This window comes from Dermacentor variabilis, chromosome 8 (genome assembly GCF_050947875.1).
Source record: "Dermacentor variabilis isolate Ectoservices chromosome 8, ASM5094787v1, whole genome shotgun sequence".
NCBI lineage: Eukaryota > Metazoa > Arthropoda > Arachnida > Ixodida > Ixodidae > Dermacentor > Dermacentor variabilis.
Window position 1 is genome coordinate 86,074,473 of NC_134575.1, and position 6,000 is coordinate 86,080,472.

Below are 6,000 nucleotides of genomic sequence, written 5' to 3' on the forward strand. Positions count from 1 at the left end.
TGGCCCCCAGCTCTTTGTACAGGACCGCATTACATACGCTTGTTACACGTGACAAAAAATTATTTACAAGCTCTTCCTGAGGTTCGTACGCAACATTACTGATGCTGTAACTTCTCGGACGCTGACGCTTTATTTGTCATTTCGAATAGCTGCGTTCAAAAGGTACATACTACGCACGATACGTTTATTTGTCATGTTTCGGTGGGGATACAGGGTTGCCTGTTAAACGCAAGCGGTCCATCTGTTCCGCGGCGCGGGATTCGTGCAAGCTCGAGAGTTGGAGCCACGCTGCGCGACCGATCCGGCATCGTCCGCAGCACCGCGGATGGCTGTTTGGCCGAGACGACACTTGAAAGGCGATATATATATATATATATATATATATATATATATATATATATATATATATATATATATATATATATATAACGCGAAGCAGAATACTGTTAAGTCTATTCTGTGATTTGGATGGTCGCAATGGAAAGAAATAGCTGGAGCACTGTCTAGAGCTAGCAAGCAATACTGTTAAGTCTATTCTGTGATTTGGATGGTCGCAATGGAAAGAAATAGCTGGAGCACTGTCTAGAGCTAGCAAGCTGTAGCCATATGTCTCCAGTTGCCATGAGCTCTGAACTTTTAAGCGTCTAGAGTATACAATCAGACATAACTGCCTGTAAGCGTTCTCGCCAACAGAGGCACATGCCCGCAGCGACCAAATTATTTTCACACTGCAGTTCTCAGAACATAATGTGAACATATTTGAAGATGCTATTCACATTATCTGTGACATGTTGTAGAATAGGACAGGAGATTGTAACTCATATTCGAACCATCTCTATACGTGTCACGTTCCTGGAATAACGACAACAGCTTCAGTCCTGACAAGGACAAACAACACTCGGGAACTCACAATGAGCTGAATAAATATTCGCACAGGCCACCGTGGCTTTGACAAAAGACCAAGACTACACTGTGACACGACGGACATCTTGCAGAGGAACATGTTCGCTCCTCTTCTACAAGGAATGTAGAACAGGGCGAGAGCTCCTCTGTAGGGGCCCCACAATGGAACAGTACTGGTGAGCATAGACTTCGTCCAAAAAGCGTATGCAGCTTTAGAGTATGTGGAAGGTAAGAAAGGGATCCGTTGCAAAATGCCACAGCAGTCATTGCAGGAACAAATATTTGCTCGATGCTGTTCTAGTCCGATGTGCTTGTGATGTCGCTTACAGGTGAACATTTGCAATATCACTGTCTTAGCGCGTGTTCTCAAAACCATTGGAGTACATTCATATGTGTCACCGGCAATAACTAGTGCGAATATAGCTCTTTCTTCGGGGTCAGAGTTCCACCGCTTCTGGATGTCTTTAGAGTGATGCTCACTGTCAGTGTTGTCTTTATCTCCATAGGTGCTCTTAATCATGATAGTTGTATTGTTCTATTCTTTGCGGCTCGTTTCACTATCTTACAACAACTCTATTCGCAGAACTTCAATATGCTCGCGCGCGTGTTGCACCACAATCCAACTCGTTACTGTTGATATTAGGATGTTTCCTAGTAGTCTGGGGATTTATTTTATTAGTTTTATCGTTTTTTGCTAAAGTATTGTGTATTTACTTCTTTTCGTGTGCGTTACCTCATGACAGAAGTTGGCAGAAACATGTTATACCTGTTTTGTGGGTCATTTGCCTTTGTGTTCTTTATGGTGCTGTTTGTTGAAAACCTGCGTTTTTAAATCTGCTTTTTTTGAGTAGGGGATAATGGCGAAGCGGCAGAATAGCTGAACTAGCCTTTGTCCTTAATTCTCGCGGCACTTTTATAATTTTGTAATCGCGATCTTGGGACAGTGATTCTTGTCCTTAAATTGTGGGGTTTTACGTGCCAAAACCACTTTCTGATTATGAGGCACGCCGTAGTGGGGGACTCCGGAAATTTCGGCCACCTGGGGTTCTTTAACATGCACCTAAATCTAAGTACACGGCTGTTTTCGCATTTCGCCCCCATAGCGCCCTATGAAGACAGATTAAAGAATGAAAAATGATTCAAAGTGACAGTTAGTGAATGATAACGTTATATTTAGATCGGAAGAGGTTAATAATGACTGGTAATGACTCGTAATGACTACGAAATGACCAATAAGTCTAACGACAACTCTTAACAACTACAATTAATTACAAATGACTAAACGTGCTTAGTAATGACCAGTACTAACTAATAATCACTTGCAATAACTACAACTGACTACGAAATGACCGATATGTCGAACGACGGCTTGTAATGACCACAATTCATTAAAAATTACTAAAAATGCTTACTAGTGAGCAGTAGTGACTAATAATCACTGAAATGACTCGTAATGACTAGTAATGACTATGAAATGACCAATATGAAGAAAAAGAGAGGAGGCAAATAGAAGGAGGCGAATAATAAGAAGATTAACTGTAGGCTTTTGCCATTCACCCTTAAGAGAAATCTTGAAAGAGCGTGTAATTTCTTTTTAAATGGCAGCGCACATGTCCCGGTGTTGTAAAACGAGTGTCGGTGAGAATGATACTCGGAGAGTGCGTTCTCGCCAACCCTCCTAATATTGCGGGATTGCGTGGACATCATATTAGTAGTAGAAACATGATTTTACTTTGGGGGGGGGGGGTAATGGGGGCACGAATGGATGCATCCCCTAGTCCAAGCCTCCACTTGCCTGTGCGGCTCGCTGGGCTTGGTCCAGCAGAGCAACTTTGCCCTCCCGATCCTTGCTCCTAAGCTAACCTCCTATAGCTTTTCGAATGAATTTGTTCATAATAAGGTTCAGTTAATTTCAGGTGGCTTTAGTGTACACCTCCACGTTATGTGACATGGCCGCTACGAACACCATGGACATGTGTCATGGTATTCCGTCGGATGTATTTTATTGAAGAATAATAGATTGGGGTACGCGTTTGTTTACAGTCGGCGCGAGTCCCTAGCCTGCCTTAGTTCAACTATGGGGTGTAGCAGGCTGAATTTCTGTTTTTCTATGTGCCTCCAGCATGTCGCGCGTGCTTATCTGAGGTTCTTCGCAAGTATCGATCCGCGCTCAGATACTAATTCCCCAAGCTATACCGTCTGCCCTCTCGGTACTCTCTAGCCCCGGGTGTGCAGGACACCAGGTGATCTCTTGATATTGTTGGACGTGTGTTCCAAGAATCTTCGCTGTAATTTTCGATACAGTTCCCGCGATGTATTGACGGCATGCTGACTGCGATTCGGATATGGCTAGTGCGCCCTGGGTTTTGTCTTCGGCATCTCGGATGGACAAGGCTATGGGTGCCGATTCTGCCGTGCTAACCGATTCTGTTTGTAAGGTTGTTGTGATCGTGGTGTTCTGATTTGTAGCTGCTATAGTGTATTTCTTTGTGGCTACTCTACACACGTCTGTATAGTACGTGTCCCAGTTGCATCCGAAATTACTTTGTGACGCTCTAGTCCTGGCCTCACGTATGTCCGTATGATATTTTGCACTCATGTTTTGGGAATGAGAGATGCCATAATGTGTTTGTTCTCTGACTTTTTTGGGTAGAAGAAGTGTCTGCACTCCGGAATGTTGCGGTCTTAGGGGATAGCCTAGCCTTTATAGTAGGTCTCTGCCTTGTTCTATTGAGTTTAGCCTTGCTCGCTGCGTGAGTATCACTGACGTTCCATGTTGTTCAAGCGTGTAGTGTATTCCCTGGTCTTAGAGTGTTTCAGTGCTTGTATTGTGCGGTAGGTCCAATGCTATTTTGTATGCTGTGCGTATTAAGGCATTTAACTGCATTATTTCTTTTTTTGAGAATTTGTGGAACGAGAGAGCGTAGGTTACTCGACTGATGACAAATGCCTGTACTAGCCTTGTGGTTTCTTCTTCCGTGAAACCTTTCTTATTTCTGGTCATCCGGCGGCTTATGCACGCCAGCTTGTCTATGTTTTCCTTAGGTCAGCCGAGGTGTGATGTGTTTTGCCGTTCTCATGCATCCATTGACCTAGTATGCTTAGTCTTTGCACCTCCTTTATGGACCAGCCGTTTAGGTGTACTCTCTATGTGTTCGTTGCTGTTTTTTCGAGTATGGTGCTCGGACTCTTACGAATTCGGACATTTCTTGTGAGCATTTCATTCCTGCTTCTTTAGTGAATCTCGCTACTTTTGACGTAGCTATTTGCAGGGAGTTCTGCATGTTTCCATATGAGCCTCTATGTGCCCAGATCGTTATATCATCGGCGTAAATTGCCCTTCCCAGGACCTTTGCTTCCCCTAGTTAAATAGCTAGTTTCTTCAATCCTATGTTGAAGAGTACTGGGGAGAGTATCGAACCGTGAGGGTGCCTCTTTCTGGCATTCTGAAACGCTCTGACCTAGTCAAACAAAGACCTTTTGTTGCCATTCTATTGCTTAGGAAAGAGTGTATGTACTGGTATACTTTCTCGCTCCATCCAATTTTCTCGATTTGTTCGAGGATGAGGCTATGTGATATTGCGTCAAACTCTTTCTTTATTTCTAGCACTAGGACGGTCTCGTCACTTCCATTTGGTGAGATTAGTGCTTCCGCCTCTAATAGGAGAAACACGTCTTGTGCTGATATATGTGGTCGAAACCAGAACGTGGAATCCGGGAATAGCCTGTGACTTCCTATGTGGTGGCATAATCTTCTTTGTGCTACTTTCTTAAACAGCTCTCCTGTGCACGAAGTAAGTGAGATGGGCTGCAAATTCTGTAGGTTTCTGGCTTTTCCTGGTTTGATGGATTAATATGATGTTTGCCTCTTTCTACTCTTTTCGGACTTCACCTCCCTCCATTCAGGCGTGTCTGTTGAAAAATTTGGTGATCTGGGTGAGGTCATTGTGATTCAGGTTACGGACCACTGCATTTGTGATTCAATCGGGTATGGGGGCCGTGTTTTTCTTGAACGACTGGGCGGCTGCGCACACCTCTGCTACCGTTATAGACTCGGCTAATACCTGATTTGGCGGCCCTTCGTAGATGGTGTTGAGGTACCATTGGTTCGCCGCTGCGTCAACGTAGATTTTTTTTAGTTTTTCTGTTAGCTGAGTGTTTGTTCCCGTGAATTCGCTCTCTAGCAGTTTAAGCGTTAAGTTTGTGGCTGTTTTCCTAGTTGCGGGATCCATCATGCTACGAAGGCGAAGGATTGCCCACGTCTTCTTCGTATGTAGTGTCCCCTGCATCGAGTCGCAGAACTGTTTACAGTTGTTATTGCATAAGTACTGAGCGTACTGAATCACTTTCTGCGCTATCCCTGCGATGCGTATTGTAGCCTTCTGTTGTGGGTTCGTCTTTTCCATCTCTTAGTAAGAGTGCGTCGAGCTTCCCATAAGTACAAGAGACGCCTGTCTAGAGCCGGTGCTTCGGTTGTGATTCTTACCTTTTTCTTGTTTTGCCATGTATGTCCTAATGTATAGGGCCCAGGATGTCGCATTTTCGTCTCCGTGTAGTCGGTCCTGTTGTGCCCTAAAGGCCGTCCAATCCGTTATCATTGCGGAGCCTGTAGTCCTCCCTAATTTCGGGGAGTTTATAGCTAATGGTATTATGTTATGATCGCTGCCTGAATTTTTTTCTGTGTTTGTCCGCATGAGTCGGTTCGGGTCGTTGGTGAACGTTAGGTCAGGTGTCGTATCTCATGCTACGCTACTGCCCGTGCGAGGGGGCATTCCTGGGTATATTATTAACTCTAGACCCCTTTGTATTGATGACCCCGATGGTGTCTTCCCTCGGGTAACTCCAGTGCGAGTGTGGTGCATTGAAGTCCCCAAGTATGATTTTGTCACGCCTCAGAGCTTCCTCCCTAGTAAAATCCACGAGGCCACTGAAGTCTACTTGCTTCTGCCTGGGCAGACTGTAAGCGTTCCTTTAATTGTTTTTGCTTTGTTTATTTTGTATGGCCGTATCGTGATTATCTGGTGTGGTATCTCGCAGACTGGGATGTGTTTATCAGATAGCACAACACCATGTTTTGGCAAAGCTAGAGATTTGCGG